Below are 20,967 nucleotides of genomic sequence, written 5' to 3'. Positions count from 1 at the left end.
TAAGAACCGAGAAGATCCTAATGGCGTTCATGTCCACGAACTTGTCGAAATTGGGAAATAGCACCAATCCATAGATGAGTAATACAAAGAGAGCCTCAAAGGCATCCTCACTCATGGCCTTCCCATAAAAGGTAGCTTGGGCAATGAGGAACTCGGAAGGAAAACCCTGAATTCCGCCTTTGGTAGTCAGGTTAGCTCTAATCAGATCTTCATCTATATGCAACAAGCTAGCAATCTCTCGAGCAGATGGAATATCCTCTAAGCCACTGAACGGCACTTGATCCAGAATTGGAATCCCAATGAGATGAGAATACTCCTCCAAGGTTGGCAATAGCTGGAAGTCCGGAAATAAGAAGCAGTGATGCAACGGATCGTAGAACTGAGCCAGAGTACTCATCAACCCTTCGTCAACCTGAGTGGTGAGCAGAGGTAGAAGCTTCCCATAGCGAGCTTTGAAGCCCAAGGGATCTAATACATATGATGTCAGATTCCTTAACTCTTTTACATCGGGCTGTCTAAAGCTGTACTTCTTTGTATGCCTCTTTGGTCTTTCCATGTCTGAAAATTTTGCAAATAAACCCTTTTTTAAGTTCCTCGAAAATCTTTTTTTTGTGATGACATGAATGCGGATGAATGCGTGAATGCATGAATGCAACAAACACACTCAAGGATCAAGCAAAGCACACCAAACAAAGGTCGTGGGAAAGCTCTATGTATCCCTAATATCAATCATCCATTTTGGTGGATTTAGGTTTTCACCTTATCGACACCCAAGTTCCATTGATATTAACGGTACATGAACCGGTTCAGACATTCTTAATATCAACCAGCCGCTTTGGTGGATTTAGGTTTTACACCTGATCCGGGATCCATTGATATTAACAATGTTTGAACGACTCAACCACGAATCACGGGTTTGTTGAGAGTCACGAGCATGGAGTCTCGGTTAAGAACCACCCAAAGGGAGTGTACTAGGGTTTAAACCTGCCAGACATGTTCTATCAGAGGTTCCCATAATCATCGTTCCATCTTTCGAATATTATCGGAGGAACGAATACTCGTATTCCAAGAATATTCTCAAGAGAAACTCTCATGAGTGTAGTATCGCGTGACAATCGTATCAGAACTGACATCTGAACGACCTCCGCACTACGGTCCTAAAAATAGGCCAAGATGGGTTTGGTAAACTACGGTCCTTGGCTTCTGCGGAACATGATTGAAAGAATAATGCCTAACCACAAATAACTTGTGTGACATTATTAGTTCAACATGACCTCCACCAAGTGAATGGGCTCGCAAGTCAACTGGCTAAGGAATACTCCACACCAATCGACAAGACTATGCCATTCTCCTATCCTAGAGTGCACTCGAGTTCGGGTATAGAACTCATCTCACAGATCACCAAAGCAAACAGCAATTGTATATCAAGCAATTCAAACATTACAATCAATACAGTCATCCCAAATTGTACAAAAAATATGTCAAATAACAGATAACAATATAGCACAACAAGGGTGAAAAGTAGGCAATACCACCAAGGGTTGCTATTTCCCCAGCAGAGTCGCCACTTTTCTGTAGCGGTGTATTCGTCGCTATATGATTTATCGATTAAACCATAAGCAAAGCATACAATGATTTTCGAGTCGCCACCGCACTTTTATTTATCCAAAGGACTGGCTAAAAAGCGAACAAAAGCCTAAGAAGTTTTACACGTAGAAAACTAATAAAAGATCAGAGAGTCTGGGTAAGGGGTAAATTACGCAATGGGAAGGTGTTAGGCACCCACTACGTCCTAGGTACTCCTAGGGAGCCCTTTTCACACTTGTTGTACTAAATTGTTATTTGTTATGACATAAGTATTGTGCAAACATGATTGGGATGATGAGAAAAGAATATACAATTTTATTATTGGGTTTGAACGGATGAACCCGCTGCCTACGTACCTTCCATCAAAGGTAAGGATCAAAACGCCGTAGTCCGGCTAAAAGATTTCAAAAAGGTTGATGGATTCAATTTTAAACAATAGCACTGAGGCTTTTCATTATCAATGGGAGAAAACTCGACCAAAACCAACATCCACCATGCGAGGATAGCTTCGACGTACTGGAGGGGTTAACCCTGTTTTTAGTACGGAAGTCTTACTGTCGACTCACTAAGGATAGGCAAGATTTACATCAACCGCAATGATAATTGAAACCTATGGCTAATGCATGAAAAGATTAACAATGGACAAAGCCAAAACAAGTGAATGAGTGAAGTTAATTGATTGTGATTATGAAAGTGAAGTCAAAGTATGATTAAGATTGATTTGAAAGAAGTATTATGAAAATGGAGTTTGAAAAAGTCAAGGACTTGGGTCCAGGTTTTTAGTTTGGAAAACATGAAGAAGTTTGCACAATATCTATGTCAAGTTTGAAAATTGAAGTGTGAAAAGGTTTAGGACATAATGAGGATGAATGGATGGATATGGATTGTAAAACTTCTTAGAAGGTTCACTTCTTGAAATCATATGGGAGATGATTCAAGTGTGTCCTTTGGAATAAGCAATAGGTAATAATAATGTAAGCAAACAAATGATACCGGATGCCATTCAATGGTCTTACTCCAATCTCACAAACAAAAAGCGGATACCGGATACCACTAGATGGATTTACACCAATCTCCTAAAACAAAACTGGATATCAGAGGCCACTCAATGGACTTATACTAATCTCCTAAAACAAAATGAAACTTGGATACCGGATGCCACTCAATGGTCTTACACCACGATCCTAAAACAAAACAAAAATGGAAGTTGGAAGCCAATCTGTCTGGACTTATACCAATATCCAACATATGATCATAGGAAAGCAAATGCCAACTTGCAGGGACTTACAATTGCATCCTCACATAAACAAACGAAAGCAAAACATGGATGTTAGATGCCAATCTGTCTGGGCTTACTCTCACATCCACAGTATGATCCTAGGAAACAAATGCCAACTTGCAGGGACTTATAGTTGTATCCTCACGTACAATCAAACAATGCAACATGATCACAGGAGAGCAAATGCCAACTTGCAGGGACTTACAGTTGCTTCCTCACATACAATCAAGTAAATGCATCAGGCAAAGATAAGATGAGTGGCCAAGGTGATGGTCTTATACTCACTTCCATATCATAGGAGCAATGGCCAATGGATGGTCTTACAATTGTCCTCAATGGGCAAACAACAATGATAGCATCACAAAAGCAAATGAGATGATCATGCATTAATGGCAATTGATGATGATAAATGCATAGCATACAGGCAAACAAGTGCATATGAAGCAATCAATCAATCAATGAATAACAAACAGCACACTCTATAGCCAAACAATGGGGGGCTCACACAAGAGGGTTTGACTTTGAAAGTCCACTGTAATAGGTGAAGGTCGCTCTTAACCTTGCCATTGAGAGGCTAAGGTGAAGCAGATGAATAGGAGATGAGGGGTGTGCCTCATTGCTTCTATCTCAGGTCAGAGAGAGCATCAAATAGAAAGTGGGGGAGTTCAGAAAGGTGGAACTCTTTCCCCTTTATTGACTCGATTAGATCTTGGGTTTTTATCTCAATGCTTCAACCATGTAATGGGAGCAAAGAGAGGACACACTGAATAGTGGGGGATAGATTACTTATCCCTACCTTCCACCAATTGCCTTACTTGAAGGACTTTTCCTGCTTGGGACAATTTTAAACACGCACATGCATTGCCTCTTAAGGAGGACTTCAGACAGTTGCCTGGCCAAGTAACAGGCCGGGTCTCCAGACTACATGAAGAAGAAAGGTTTATACCTCAAAGCAAATGCTAAATAGCAAAGCAAGCAAGTTCAAAGAACTTAAGCAACTAAAGTACCTGAAAAAGGCAAACCAATTAGTAAACAGTTCAACAAAAGGAAATAAACCAATAGTCAACCACAGAGGGACCAATTGTGCAAGGCACAAAGACTCAAGTTACATGAGTCAACCTACAAAACAAGGGTTAGCACGTGATATATGATCCAACTCAATCAAATATGAATGGTCTTTGAGGCATTGGTGCTTAACCTGAAACAATAGCTCAAATGTAAGCTCAAAAGACCACTAGGACTAGCCTAGGGTCAAAGGTGAAAGAAAAAAAAAAAAGTCAAACAGCAAAGAAAAGTCAACCCAATTCATTTTCAAACATTTAAGAAGCAATCTCAATTGGATTCACAATAAAATCATGCATCAATGTCATTTCATATGCAAAAGGATGCAAAGCATGGCAAGAAAGAGCACAAATAGGTCAACAGCAAGACCTCTTTCAAAAGTCAACTCAAACAATCTCAAAAATCATGAAATAAATCACACTCAATCCTAACATCTATCATGGTAGACATGTAAAATTTCATGGCATTTGGATGAGAGGAAGGCAGTCAAGTAAAATCATAAAGTCAAACCAAATTCAAGTAAGCATGATGAAAGTCAACAAGCATGGGTCAACTTCAAAAAATCATATCAATTTGAAAACAGAAGAGAAATGAATGAGATTAACACCAATGCAAAGCTTGAGATGTCTAGTTATCACATATGAAATTTCATGGTCATACAATAAGATTTGAGAATTTCACAAAAGATATGGCAATGTGTATCACAAAAAGTCAACAAATGACTAAGCATGGAAGAAAATCCTCAATTAAATTGGAAGCAGAACAATTAATTCCAGGAAAATTCATACACAAACTAGACATGTGATAGATGATTCATGCAAAATTTCAAGTGATTTGGAGGCCAGGAGACATGTGAATAAAAATCAAGAAGATGCACATCATTGGCGTGACACAAATTGTCACACCCTAGTTCAAAAAATCATATCTAGCAAACCACAAATGATAAATGCACAATCTTTATACCAAAATGAAGATGAATGAGTCTAGTTTTACCACAAAAAATTTCAGGCTCATTGGATTCAACATGAGTATTTCACAATTGAAATGGTAAGGGATATCATTTTGGCATACATGTTGGAAAAACAATTATCATTTAAAATCCAGCCACTGAAAAATTAATTAAAATTCACAATAAAATACTAGACATCTTCATGGACATGATGCAAAAAGTTTCATGATTTTTGGATGAAATTTGAATTAAAAATGAATTGTTTAAGTTTGATGAAATAATGGAATGAACATGAACAAGATAGCATGGCAAATGGGGTCAAACATGGTCAACCGATGGCAAACTTGTAATTCTGGGTTTACTAATCAAAGCTATGCGTTTTGGGCAAGGCAAAGGAAATGTTCCTATTGGCTCTCAGCCAATGGAACAGTAAACATGGCCAAGGAGCATCCAAGTTCTGAGTTTCTAAAAAAAAACCCTAGGGTTTAACAGCCAAGTTCAGCATTTTCATTCAAACATCAACACAAAATTCGACCAGCATACAACAGCATAGCATTTGGCAATGTTCTTGCAGCAAGCAGTCAACAGCATACAACACAATCATATGGATTTTCTGGACAGCTTAAGATAGCAAAACAGCATGGGTAAACATCATCTTCAAGCAAAATTCGACCATGAACAAAAGCATAGCAAGTGGTAATGGTTCATGCAATCAAAAACAAACAACAGCAACCAACAAGAATCTGGAAAATGGCTGAGGTTTATGCGCTTGGTTGTAGCAGCAACAGGTCAAACTTATGTTCTTCACCCAACAGCAAAATTCCAACAGAAAGAAAAACACAATATGGCAATGGCACTTATGCAGCCTCAACACAAACAAGCAAAACATGAACTCATGTGAATTTCTGGACAGGATAGGTTCAAGCACAACAGCATAAGTTCAACATCAATGTTCATCATTCAGTCCAAAATCGAATGGCATGGATCAACACAGCATGGTAGTAACAAGGTTCTTCATGCAAGCACATTATAAACAACAAACCAAACAAGATCGTGAGAAAATTCTGGGCAGAGCAAAAGTTTAAACACAGTATGATCTTCATCATCTTTAACAAACTCAAATCGAAAAATTTCCAGAAATGAGAATGGGACACACCAATTGAAACATCAAGCCATGTACATCAACATTTCAGCAATAGATTTCATTAAATCAGTTTAAACAAACCACATCGAGCCAAAACACATTTGAGCATTATTTTTCATTTCCAGATTTCTAACAATATACTCAACTATTTTACATGAGACAAAGTTTAAAGCAACCAACAAACCAAAACCTATTTAACACATGGCATAGTTTAGGAAAAAAGATAGATCGAAAACTGACCAATGTTGCAGGGCAGATGGAGTTTTAAGTGTTTTCTGGCCCTTAGTGCTTGAAACAGATGCAAAGCATGCCTCTAAATGATGATTGGTGGAGACTTTGAGCTTAGCAACCCTTGAACTTGCTCCAATCGAATTTGGCCATTGTTGAGTATTGAAATAGCAGCTGGGAAAATGGAGCTTTACAGATGTGAAGCAGTGGTTGAAATAGACCCACAATGCTGTTCAGTTGATGAAACACCCAAGCCAGCTCGTGATCCTTTGGGAATTTTGGAAGATTTTCGAAAATACAAAAAGAATGGAATTGAGAGAGAATGAGTTTTTTTCTGTTGTCAAATGGCTGCTTCTGTTGGTTCCTTTTCTTTTTGATCTCAGCAGAATGAAAAATCAATGCCAATGTATTTTGATGGATGCCTTTTGTTTTGCAATGTCTTGACAGGTTTTTGAGATGCACTGCAGGGTTGGACTGGCTTGTGGCAGGGTTGTATCTTTGATGCTTTTTGACAGCAAAAATTGGAACATCCAAGCAATGTCTGTTTTTTTTAGAATGAGAGTCCACAATCAATTTGCCTTGGCCCCCCCCAAAATAGTTTGTGAGGCTGCCATTGGTTTTTCATGACAGGTGTGTTTTGGACATGGCCAAGGTAAGGTGAATGACCTATTGGATAAGTCATTTTCTGCAGGTCTGATGCTGTCCAAAATGTGTTTATCCAAAATAGAAAAATGATGGAGAAAATTCTGCAATGTGACAGTACAAGTATGGTATGGAGGTATGGTTGTCCTTGACAGAAAAATAGGAATGCAAGCAGCAAGGTCATGCTTAGTATGTGAGCATCAATGAATTTCTTTGTCCTCACTCCATTTGATGCTGCTGCTGATTCAATTTCATGACAGGAAATGAGGGAAAAATTCTGCAATGTGACTGTACAAGGCAAGGTTGCAAGATGTGGTAGCATGGTGACAATGTACTTTCTTTGCAAAATCCAAGCAAATAAGGCAATGACTTTTCTGTTGGTTATGGCTGCAAAATGTGTTCATAGTGACAGAAAAAATGCTGCATAATTGCTGTTCCTTTGAGGTACAAGGCAAGGCATGGTGGATGGTATGGACAAGTATGGTGAGATTGTACTTTTCTTACAATTCAAGCAACCAAGCAATGGCCTCATGTACTGCATATTTTGACTTTGCAAACACATTCTAAATGACATTTCTGAGCTTTCCCAATTGGCCAAATGTTGAAAAAATGTTTATACCAAAAAGTCAACTCTTGGTCAAACTTGCATTTAAATGAGAAATGTCAAAATATGCCATTTTGATTGGTGAAGTTTTGGCACATGAAATTTATATTTTTGGAAAGAGGGGATCAAATGTGACTTGTAGGAAAAAACCCCACCAAAATTGGCCAAACGGTTTGAGAGATATGGCCCTTTGAAGTTCAAGATTTTCTGAAATCGATTCGATCATAACTTGCCAACCACACATGGGAATTAAGAGTTCTTGGACTTTTTGGAAATGGGAGAACAAGATCTTCAACTTTCATGTTGGGCAAAAATTCATTTGAAGCTTTTATCATGATATAAGTTGAGGATCAAGAAGTTTCCATTTTTGGCAGTTAAAATTACAGGCCCAGTTTCCATTTTGGGAAATTTTTGATCTGGCTTCAAATTCTTCCATGATGAGGTTGGACATGACATATGAGGCTTGTATAGACATGAATGAACTCCTTCAAATCAATTCCATCCATCAAATCACTGATTAAATGGCCAGTTGACCAAGTTTGACTTTCTGTTGACTTTTCTAGGGTTTTGCATGATTGAACCACTTCTGATGAATTTCAAACCCTAATCCCTTGAGACCTTGATTTCCAATGATGTCCCAAGTTGTGTGAACTCTTGATTATTGGTCATGGTGCCCAAATTCTGCAAGAATGGCCATCATCCATTGCTTTGACTGACTGTTGACTGTCTTTGACCTAATTGCTGATAATTGCTTCAACTGCAAGCAACAAGGTTAGACTGACAATATTTTTGTACTTTTTGGATGATAAACATATGAAAAGCAATAATATACAAATGCAAAACATGCTTGGTGATCAAGAACCACACACACAAGGCAACCTACCCACTAGGAGGGAAGCAAAGGCATGCAATGATCCTTGAGGCTATGATATGAGATGATATGGGCCATGAGGGATCTTAGGGCCAAAATTGGGGTCTTACAGATATTTATTGATAATTGTGGAGAATTCTCTAATGTGCCTCTCATTGGTACAAAAGGAGGAATCAACTACAACCCTCCTTTGGCTTGTCGTCAACTTGGGTTCCTCTTGAGAGACAAACCTAATAACACTCAGTTAGAAGGTCTTTTCTATCAAGAGGGTAAAGATCCCCAACATTTGAAGCAAAAGATGATACATGCTTGGCATAATATGCATAGGAAAGGAAGATCCGATCTTGGTCCGTGCAATTGTGTAGCTTTGGAAGCTTATACTACTTAGGTGAAGAAGAGAGCTTTGGAACTGAAGATGTTGTATGCTTGTGAAAGACATGTGTCTTTGGTTATGGCTGAGCCATCAACTCTCCCTAACCAAGACGTAGAGGAGTTGGAAGATGCACTCGCCAAGATGAAGTAAGAGAAGGACATGTGGGAAGAGAGGTTCCATGCTTTGAGCCGAAAGCATGAGGAGTTGCAGCTTGAGTCAAAGGGCAAAGACGCGCTTATTGAACTTCTTGAAGACCGAGCAGTGAAGAAATAGAGAGAGCCAGAGGGTCCACCTTCCTCTAGTATGCCTCAACCTTCCGGTGCTTGGAAGAAGATCGTTGATCAGCTTGTCCTTGAGAAGGCTCAGATGAAGACATCTTTTGAGTCCGAGATTCAACGTATCCGAAGGAAGTACGCACTAGCAGCCAGATCATCTGACACTGTTGCTAGGGGATCCTTAGGATGATTAGTTTCCTTTTCTCTTGTATTTGTACTTTGGTTTCTGAAATTGTACTTAGTGTAATCCTTCCAAATTTTATGAATAAAAAGAGATTTTTATGGTTAATCAAATTGATATTATTATATACTTGCAAGTAAAGCAACATGTTCCTTGAAATTAAAAACAAACAAAAACATTGCATTTCATGCATCATTTGCATAACAAGTTTTCTTCGGCCATATGTCTTATCAGTTATTCTTTTGTGCTTCAGCCAAGTTGACTCACCGATACAACACTCATGCTAATTAACCCAGAATTATGGAGCATTTGGAACAAGAGAACAAAGAGCTGAAGGATGAGATTTCCTGGTTGACTGCCATGATGGAGTCTATTCTTGCTGCGCAGAATCAATTTTCACCAACTCCCGCAACTCCTCCCCAGAGGACTGTCATCTCCGAGGTTGCTACCTCGATTATTCCTGCTGCTGCTACTTAATCCGGTCCAACTATGCCTGCTGGATTCCTGTGGGGAATGCCATCAAATTTCATGCATGAAGGGTTTGCACCCATCTTTCCTTCTATACCGGCATCTAGCCCGGTCATGTCTGTGTCGCCTCTAGTTGTTCATACCTTGCCTCGTGTTGAAGACACCATCTACCATTCTGAGCCGTCTGAGGGCCCAAATGTTTATGAGAAAATGGATGAAATGAAGGATCAGTTCCTTGAGCTACGTAAGGAGTTGAAAACATTGAGAGGAAAAGACCTATTTGGTAAGAGTGTTGTTGAACTCTGTTTGGTACCAAATGTAAAGATCCCGATGAAGTTCAAAGTCCCTGACTTTGAAAGGTATAAGGGAAATACTTGTCCACTTAGCCACCTTGTTATGTACGCTAGAAAGATGTGAACTCAAACTGATAATGATCAGTTACTGATTCACTACTTTCAAGACAGTTTGACTGGTGCCGCTCTAAGATGGTATATAGGGCTAGACAGTGCAAGTATTCGTATGTTCAACGACTTAGGTGAAGCTTTTGTGAAGTAGTACAAATATAATGTAGATATAGCACCTAATAGAGACCAGTTGAGGTCTATGTTTCAGAAGGATAAAAATACATTTAAAGAATATGCTCAAAGATGGAGAGAACTTGCTGCTCAAATTAATCCTCCATTGGAAGAGAAGGAGGTGACGAAGATTTTCCTGAAGACCTTGAGTTCGTTTTATTACGAATGCATGATTGTCAGTGCCCCCAGTGACTTTACCGAAATGGTAAACATGGGGATGAGGTTAGAGGAAGGAGTCTGTGAAGGACGTCTGTCTAAGGTAGAAGTGTCATTCAGTAAGAAGTATGGGAGTGGGTTCGCCAAAAGGAAGGAAGGGGAAACCAACTCAATATCTGTGGGGAGGCAGAGGAGGCCTCATGTCAGAAGAAACCCTCAACCGCGTCAGCATCAACATCAAGTTTCATTAGTAATTCTAGTATTTTCTGATAATTCCAACAATCAGCCTAGTCCATCTCAACAACAACGTCAACAACAACCACAACAAAGAACCAACTACAACAATAATCAACAACCAAACTTCAAGAGGAAAAAAGTCTCTTTTGACCCTATTCCTATGTCATATGTCGAATTGTATCCATCTTTGGTTCTCAAGAACCTACTCCAACCGAGAAATCCACCTCAAATTCCCGAGCCACTTCCATGGTGGTACAAGCCTGAACTCCACTGTGCCTTTCACCAGGGAGCTCCTGGCCATGATATTGAGAACTGATACCCGCTGAAGTATGAAGTCCAGAAGCTTGTGAAGAGTGGGATGATGTCCTTTAAGGGTCGTGCGCTGAATGTAAAAGCCATGGTAATACTTCTGTCAACATGGTAGATGGTTGTCTTGGAGAGTATAAGGTTTATGATGTTCTCTATATCAGACAGTATTTGGTTGCAATTCATAGAGATATCTGTTTGGTCAGTGATTGTGAGCATGATCATGATAGTTGTGTGATATGCAATGTAAACCCTCGAGGATGTGTTATTGTCAAGAGGGATATTCAGAGATTGATGGATGAATGACTTATCCAAGTTTGTCAGTCAAGAGAGGTAGATGATGTAAATGTGATAGTGACAGTGTTCAAGACCCTTAAGTGGGTAGTGATTCACTTTGATAGTAGCAGCAACAACAGCGTCAACAGATCGGTATCACCGTTGGTAATACGGTTAGCGGGCCCCGTCCCGTATGCATTCGATAAAGTTGTCCCATATCAGTATAATGCCATCATGGTGGAGAGTGGTCAAGAGGTTTCATTTCCTGTGGCAAATTCTATGGTGAATATAGCTGATATCGCGAAGGTGACCCATAGTGGTCGTGTATTTGGTCCAGTCTTTTCAAAGGGAGTAGAAGAGGCTGCAGTCAGTAAGAAGGTGGATGTGCCTGTAGTAAATCCAATTAGTGCTCCAGTGTGTCAGTCTGGTGAATCCAATAAACTGAAGACTAATGATGATGATGAGGTATTAAGATTAATCAAGAGGAGTGAGTTTAATATGGTGGAGAAGTTAATTCAAACTCCATCGAAAATTTCAGTGTTGTCTCTGCTAAATGAATTCTAAAGCGCACAAAGAAGCATTGCAGAAAGTGCTAGAGCAAGCCTATGTGGAGCACGACGTGACTGTGGATCAGTTTGACCACATTGTGGCTAACATTACTTCTTGCAACAATCTGAGTTTTTGTGATGAAGAACTTCCTAAGGAAGGTAGAAATCACAATCTTGCACTACATATTTCTATGAGCTGCAAGGAGGATGCGTTGTCCAATGTTTTGGTTGATACTGGTTCCTCCATGAATGTACACCCGAAGTCAACTCTGTTCAGACTTTCTTACCAAGGCGCCCCGATGAGGTATAGTGGCGTAATTGTCAAAGCTTTTGATGGTTCTTGCAGAACCATCATTGGAGAAGTGGGTCTTCCAATCAAGATAGGTCTGAGTGATTTTCAAATTACTTTTCAAGTAATAGACATCCACGCGGCTTATAGCTGTTTATTGGGAAGGCCATGGATTCATGAGGCTAGAGCTGTGACGTCTACTCTGCACCAAAAGCTTAAATTTGTGAAGAACGGAAAGCTTGTCGTTGTTGGTGGGGAGAAAGCACTCTTAGTGATCCATCTGTCATCCTTTCCGTATGTTGAAGCCGAGGAGGAGGTTGGGACTCCGTTCCAAGCCTTATCTATTACTGAGGTGAAAAAAATTAGGGCACCCATGTCTTCTTTCAAGGATGCTCAGAAAGCTATTGAGACAGGCAACACTGATCAGTGGGGTCGTATGGTAGAAGTTGCCGAGGATAATAATAGGGCCGGATTGGGATTTCAGCAAGGGTTGTTCAATGTCAAAGCTGGAAATGTGCAACCGAGTTTCCACAATGGAGGGTTCATCCATGGTAATGAACATCACTCAATTGCCGTGATTGAAGGTGCTGAAGACGAAGACTGCGCCAACTTTGTGACGCATGGCAAGACTTACAACAATTGGGTTGTTGTTGATATTCCTGTTATTGTTCACCACTTTAAGTAATTTGTTTTCATTTTAAAGAAAAATCATTCTCATATGCCTAAGGGAGAAGTGAACATTGTTAGGCATTTATATTATCATCAATGAAATACAATTTTATTCATCCACATCTATGATGTTTTATTTTTACTTTTTGCTTTTCTGAAAATGGTAATCCCAAAAAACATAAATAAATAATAATTATCCATCTGCATAATATTTGGTCATAATTCACTTCTCCAAAATCAAAATATCAAATCATTATGCAGGTTGGTTCCCAAACCCACTAAATACAATGATCATTCTCCCTCTCTAAACTTTGATTTCCCTATGTTTGAGGTTGAGGAAGAGGCTGGTGATGAAGAGATATCTGATGAATTGTCTCGTTTACTTAAGCATGAGGAAAAACCATTCAGCCATTCGAAGAGCAGATTGAGTTAGTCAACTTGGGTTCCGAAGATGATGTGAAGGAAGTCAAAAAGTGGTTGATTGATCTTCTTCGAGAGTATTCATATGTGTTTGCTTGGTCCTATCAAGACATGTTTGGCTTAGATTCTGAAATTGTGGAGCATAGATTGTTGTTGAAGCCAGAATGCCCTCCGGTTAAGCAGAAGTTGAGGATAACTCATCCTGATATGGCAGTCAAGATCAAAGAGGAAGTGCAGAAGCAGATTGATGCTGGTTTTCTTGTTACCGTTGAGTATCCACAGTTGGTGGCCAATATTGTACTTGTTCCTAAGAAGGATGGAAAAGTTTGTATGTGTGTTAATTATAGAGATTTGAACAAAGCTAGTCCGAAAGAGGATTTCCCTCTGCCACACATTGATATGTTGGTAGACAATACAACTAAATTCAAAGTCTTTTCGTTTATGGACGGATTTTCCGGTTATAATCAGATCAAAATTACACCCGAAGATATGGAAAAGACCACATTCATTACTCCATGGGGAACATTCTGTTATAGAGTGATGCCTTTTGGTTTAAAGAATGCTAGTGCAACATACCAAAGAGTTATGACCATTCTTTTTCATGATATGATGCATAAAGAGATCGAAGTTTATGTTGATGATATGATTGCCATATCTAGTGATGAAGAAGAGCATGTTGAGCATTTGTTAAAGTTATTCCATAGTTTGAGGAAGTACAAACTCCGTTTGAATCCCAATAAATGTACTTTTGGTTTTCGTTCTGGTAATTTGTTGGGCTTTATCGTTAGTGAGAAAGGTATTGAAGTTGATCTTGCCAAGGTCAAGGCAATACAAGAGATGTCTGCACCCAAAACTGAGAAGCAATTCAGAGGTTTTCTCGGCCGCTTTAATTACATCTTGAGATTTGTATCACATATGACTGCCACGTGTGCGCCTATATTCAAGCTTCTTCAGAAAGATCAGTCTTGTGATTGGACCAAAGATTTCCAGAAAGCTTTTGACAGTATCAACGAGTATTTGCTTGAGCCTCCGATTCTGTATCCACCTATTGAAGGAAGACATTTGATCATGTATTTGAATGTGCTTGATGAAAGTATGGGTTGTATTCTTGGTCAGCAAGATGAAACTGGAAAGAAAGAGTGTGTTATTTACTACCTCAGTAAGAAATTCACCGATTGTGAGACTCTGTATTCTATGCTTGAAAAGACTTGTCGCGCATTGGCTTGGGCTGCTAAGCGTCTGTGCCAGTATATGTTGAATTATACTACTTGGTTGATATCCAAAATGGATCCAATCAAGTATATTTTTGAGAAGCCTACTTTAACTGGGAGGATTTCCCGTTGGCAGATGTTGTTATCTGAGTATGATATTGAATACCGATCTCAAAAAGCTATCAAAGGTAGTGTCTTGGATGACCATTTGGCTCACTAACCGATTGAAGATTACCAGTTAGTGCAGTATGATTTTCCCGATGAAGAGATTTTGTACTTGAAAATGAAAGATTGTGATGAACCATTGCATGAAGAAGGGCCAAAACCTGGTTCCTGTTGGGGCATGGTATTTAATGGAGTTGTTAATCAGTACGGTAATGGCATTAGGGTAGTGATTGTTACTCCTCAAGGCACTCATTTTCCGTTTACAACTAGATTGGCTTTCAAGTGTACGAACAACATGGCTAAGCTTGCATTATGGGGCTTGAAGAGGCCATTGATCTCAGAATCAAGTATCTTGACGTCTATGGAGATTCATCTTTGGTTATAAATCAGATCAAAGGTGAATGGGAGACGAATCAACCCGATTTGATATCATATAAAGACTATGCGAGGAGGATTTCAACTTTCTTTACAAAGGTTGAGTTTTATCATATCCCTCGAGATGAAAACCGGATGGCAGATGCTCTTGCAACGTTGGTAATCTATGATTATGGTGAAATTGTGGAATGAAGTTCCAAATTTGACTGTGTTGCGTCTTGATAGGCCAACTCCTGTGTTTGTTGTTGAAGAGGTCAAAGATGAAAAGCCATGGTATTTTGATATCAAATGTTTCCTCCAAAGTCAGATATACCCGCCTGGGGCATCTTTGAAAGATAAGAAGACTTTGAGGAGATTAGCTGGCAACTTCTACCTGAATGGTGACGTGCTTTACAAGAGAAACTTCGATATGGTTTTGCTCAGATGCGTGGGTAGACACGAAGCAACCTTATTGATGACTGAAGTCCATGAAGGTTCCTTTGGTACTCATTCCAATAGACATGATATGGCTAAGAAGATGTTGAGAGCAGGTTACTATTGGCTGACAATGGAATCTGACTGTTGCAAGTTTGTGAAAAAATGCCACAAGTGTCAAATATATACAGATAAGATTCATGTTCCTCCGACACTATTGAATGTCATTTCCTCTCCATGACCCTTCTCCATATGGGGAATTCATATGATTGGCATGATTGAGCCTAAAGCTTCGAATGGATATCGTTTCACTTTGGTGGCTATTGGTTACTTCACAAAATGGGTTAAAGCGACATCATATGCAAATGTAACCAAGCAAGTTGTAGTGAGATTTTTCAAGAATCAGATTATATGTCGTTATGTTGTGCCGAATAAGATTATTACTGATAATGGATCAAACTTGTAAATGAACTTAACCATATTGACTTAAAATTTCAAAGGAAAAAAAGAGCTAACACTCATTCAAACTTTTGGGCCTTTTGGGCCTCTTTTAAACTTAACTTTTGATTAAAAGCAACCAACTCATTTTGAAATTGATACCACGAACTACGAGGTTTTGATCTCTCATTTTTATGTTGGTACGTAGGCACAAGTCCGAAGGTCTTGTCAAACACAAAAATATAATTAATGAATTCTTTTCTCATCCCCATACTCTATTTATTGCAAACATCTTTTATACCAAAAAACACATACACACATAAAAAAGGGCTCCCTAGGAGTACCTAGAACACTTTGGGTGCTAACACCTTCCCTCTGTGTAACCAACCCTCTTACCTGTAATCTCTAGTATTTTATTAGTTTTGATTTGAAAACTTCTTACCATTGGGTTTTGTTCATACTTTTCCCTTTTCCTTTGGAAACAATAAAAGCGCGGTGGCGACTCTGGTTTTATTGACGTTAAGTTTATCCATAACTTAATGATCATGAATTTACCGCTACACACAGGACGTTCGACAGAAGAAGTCTTCACTAAATATTTTATAATGTTTGTGAGGCGTCATATGTTCACTCCTTTTACGGCCCCTTTATTTAATCAAAATCATGGGTCAGATTGGTTTATGAGATAATTTCCTGCCCTTGCTGTTGAACACCAAGTCGAGGTTGTTGAGATTTGGAGAGCTTTTATCACCCCTAAATTATTGTCGACGAGGCTTGGAACTACCAAAGATTCTATAGGGCTTGTTGGCTACCAACCTAATCATGTAGCTCGACAGTTTGGATTTAGCCAATGTTTACCCAAATCTCTTTTCATCCGGAAAAAAAATCTCTTTCGCAACATTATTGAAATAACTGAGGAAGAGTACCTTACTTGTCTTGCTCAACATGTTGATGAGCACATTGATCCTGCACCTTTTCAATTTCAAGCGTCTTTCTATTGCATCCAAGAATTCAACACATCGTGGGAAGACTACCAAACTAACAACTTTGTAGATGTGTTAAATCTGTTGCATTACTTAACATAAGCTTTTTCTTCTATTTAGACCAAATTAAAAAAAAGGTATATGTACGCACGTTAAATAAATTCAAGCTTTTCAGTGTTGCTTTAAAACTATGTATAACCCGAATAATCTTAGTTGAATTATCTACGAGTCCCGAAATTTTCTTCTTCAGTTTTCTCCGGCCCACTTATGCCATGACACTCATTTATAGTGATGTGTCTCTAATCATGATATCGTATCTTCATCAGATTTTCCCTTTCACTAGTAATGATGACTTTTTATGGAAATTTGATCCCTTTCAATAACCCGAAATGTTTCATGCTCTTTAATTTCTTAAGAGGATTTCCTCCTGATTATTGTCACCTATTTGCCTTCTGGTTCGTCATTTACTGGAGGAATTTATTTCTATTTTCAAAGCAATCTTCAGATCTTCTGTTCATTCTTCAAAATCAGGTACATTTACTTTTTATTTCTCCTATATTCAATGACTATTGTTGATGCATGCGATGATGATGATACAAATTCCTAAAGAGCTTTGAGTGACCGCAAAATAAAAGATTTTTTGGATTTTTATGTGAGAGGATGTAGGGATGCTTTAACACATGCTGACTTTGATCGTATTGTAAAGGAGACTTTCGACAATATTTCTACCATTTTTAGCGATTTTGATTCTGAATCTTCTTCACCAGGTTCATCAGTAGAGATGCTGATGGATATTTTGGAGTCGTTTGATTAAGAAGTAATCAGCTATGATCACAAATCTATTGACGAGATAGAGATTTCCAAAAGATTCTCCCAAGTAGTCGAATGAGATATAATATGGTAGGCCACCAATTTTCATACATGTTCCCGATCAATATCCTTTTAATCCTACCTTGCTCCCTGCTTATTCTGGATAGTACAATTTTGCTTGTTGCCTCTGATGCTTCCCATTTAGTGAAGTGATCGATAACCCCTACTAGAAACTTGTTTGTCCGACCAGCATAGTAGTGAGCTCAAAATATTCGATACCCGTTTACAAAACCTCTATGGTGTGCTTAAGTGTTCATGTACGAGAGGGTGGTGCCCTATGTTTAAATTAACTTTAATCCTTTGTCATACCCCAAAATTCACTTTACCCTTCACATTGGTCATCTAGGTCACTAACCCTAATCATATGCATATCCTTGTGGTCATTTATTCCATATGCATAGTCATAGTCCAACACAAGAGGGCAAGTATCATGGATTCTAAGCTTTGTGCTTGTACCTAGTGGAAACTAGGATTTCTCTGCAACTTGAGGTGGCTTAACAAGCAAACCCTAATCTAAGGGTGGCTCTTGATGCTTGTGCGTTGTGCCTATCGCTAGTGATTCAACTATGACTTTTTAGTGAAGCAAAACCCTAATTTGGGGATCCTCACTTGATCATGGTTTCCACAACCCTAATTATGCCCCATGCCCTTATGGGTGACTTCCTAACCCTAATTTCATCTGATCAATCCTTTGTGGAATGATTCTTTTGCTTGGTCAAGGTTCATTTAATAACCTTTTGTGCATGACCAGTCATCTAGTTCATGACCATTGATTACAAGTTCTTGGCTCCACGACTTTCATTTGCTTCCATTCCACAACATTTCATCTGGGTCATCCTCTAACATAGTGCCTAGTGTGTGGCTTTCCTGGGTCCATTCATCTGATCATCTCAAGTGCATGGTCCATTCTTAGTTTGTTTTCATTTAGTCATAAATCATAAGTCCACTTCTTGCCATTGGTTTTTGATCCATGGATCCTTGGTCATGTCGTAGTCATTGCCCATTTTGGCCCTTGGTTTATGGTTCATTCACAATTGGTATCCATTGGTTCATCCATTCCTTTATCTTTCACCATATCCCATTTCAATCCATACAATTCATTTCAATTCATTTTTAAGTCCTAATCATAGTTAGTCACCATACATATTCATATAAACTCATTCATTTCAAGCATCAAGTCATACAAGAACATTCAAGGTGTCAATTTCATCCATAAAAAATCAAGTTTCATCATTATAAGTCATAAGACGTCCATTACATGAAAAAATATATCAAAAAATATGTGTTAACCAAATGTTGGCTTTGGTTAATAGTTGACTTTTTAGTCAACTTTGACCAAAATCAACCTAATCCCTCTTTTTTCACCCTAAACCTTTTTATAAATTGATCCTTGATCTCAGAGTTTTCCTTTTGTTCATTTTAAACCAACCGTGGCCAATACAAAAACATACATTTCCAAAACATGACAACTCCAAACTACATCCATTCCATAAACCAAGTTACAACCATTCTTATTCTTTAAAATCATAAATCCATTCAAATTTCAAAGTTACAATACAAATTCCCATTGTGATACATTTCCACAAATCCATTTCCCAACCTTTTTCTCTTTTCAATACAATTCAAACCATTCAAAAAGAAATGACATTACATTAATTCCATATCATTTAGTCACTTTCCATACATTTCCAAACGTAAATCAAACCATCATTCAATTTTCAAATTTCCAAATGCATTCACATTTCCATTATATCAATTATAATCACATACACTCACATCCATTTTCCAACACACAAATTATAACCATAAATCCCTAAGTTTAAACTATAAGAGTTACAAAAATTACAACAATCCTACACTCCAAAACGCAAGCAATTCCGAGCAATGCATCCAAGTAACTCCTTGCATCCAATGCCAAGCCAATGTAAAACCATTTGCACGACAAGCCAAAGCAACGAAAACACCATGCAATAAAAATCATAATACAACACAAAGCCATCAAATGGACATAACAAATCAGGACCTGAACTAACCTACACAACTGAACCGCATCAATTCGCGATTCTGCAACAGACCCGAAACAAACTTATAGTAAGGCAATGCAATAACAGTTGAACAATCACACAAACAGAATTTCAGGCTCCTCACTAACCAATTCTCAACTAACGTACTAACTTTGCAAATAACCAAAATTTAATTAAATAACCATAACTAATATAACAGGAATGATAACTGATAACTGAACCAAACTTTTCTCTAACCGAACCCCCAACTGTCATAACCCCTTAACAAAAAAACTTCCTCAACCGAACCTCCTCCATAACAGAAACAGAACTGAATCCAACTGAAGAGGTTCTTCTAACTATTATTTTCTTAAACCTGAACCTCTTCTAATCGCCCTACTAACAACTCCTTCACAGAATCTTCAACTCTACTCTCTCCAACTTCAAAAACCAAAAACCCTGCAGAACACAAGGCTAACCTCTTCTAACCCCACCCTGCTTCAACCCTTAACAGAACCTGTAAAACCTCCCTAAAAAAATACTGATATAACAGAAAACCCAAATCGGAAGCCACAAATCACCCAAAAACAAATTCAAACAGAAACAAAATTGGAGGAAGTAGGAGAAATCAAAAAGGAAACGTATAACAATAGAGCAAAAAAAGGAGAGAAAACTCACGATCTGAAGGAGACCTTCACCTTCATCTATTGGGATTCATCGAAACCACTTCTAACAACAATTCAACTCGCTTCACTCTTCATCATACATCATCATCTCAAAATAATATCGACAATTGAAGAACGGACATAAACATTTTCCCTAAGCAAAATTGAATTTCTCAATTTCACGCGTATGCCACCGAGGGAGATTCTTCCGACGCCGATGGTGAGTTCTTTCGCGTCTGAATTGAGTGTATGTTTGTTCATTCGTAAGGTTTCAACGTGATCTCGAGGTTGTTTCGTATGGTGTATGCGTCTTTGTTTCTGTTCGATTCCGGATCATGTTAATGGTGATGGTGTGTAATTGATGTGCAAGCTGATTTCTGTGTTCGTTCATGTGGTATTCAGTAATTTAGGCGTTTTAAGTGGTTTTGTTTTGGTCTGGCTGAAACTCATGAATGTTGAACCCGGGTATTGGGTTTTTTTGGAAGACTTGGGCCTTTGGCCCAAGCAAGCATTTTTTGTCCATACCCCCAGCAATGATGCACACCCATAGCCCAATGTTCATGCTCATTTTCTAATCCCACTAATATTTGATTAATCCTTAATTAATTAATTTTTAATTCTAGTTTTTTCTTTGATTAATATTGATGTTATTTTGTTAATCTTGATGTTATTTTGTTAATCTTGATAGGAATTAGGTTAATTCA

General features: G+C 38.5%; 1 long non-coding RNA gene across 1 annotated transcript; it reads right to left on the bottom strand.

Annotated features, from left to right (window-relative positions):
- Nucleotides 1–19,290: 19,290 nt before the first annotated feature.
- LOC127079881 (uncharacterized) lies at nt 19,291–20,688 on the bottom strand. The gene is made up of 2 exons (XR_007787990.1): nt 20,277–20,688; nt 19,291–19,659 (listed from the first exon to the last, which is right to left on the bottom strand). It is a non-coding gene; the product is annotated as an uncharacterized LOC127079881 (long non-coding RNA).
- Nucleotides 20,689–20,967: the final 279 nt, after the last annotated feature.

The sequence above is a fragment of the Lathyrus oleraceus genome, chromosome 5 (assembly GCF_024323335.1).
Source record: "Lathyrus oleraceus cultivar Zhongwan6 chromosome 5, CAAS_Psat_ZW6_1.0, whole genome shotgun sequence".
Classification (NCBI taxonomy): domain Eukaryota; kingdom Viridiplantae; phylum Streptophyta; class Magnoliopsida; order Fabales; family Fabaceae; genus Lathyrus; species Lathyrus oleraceus.
This window is presented reverse-complemented; position numbering and strand designations above follow the sequence as displayed.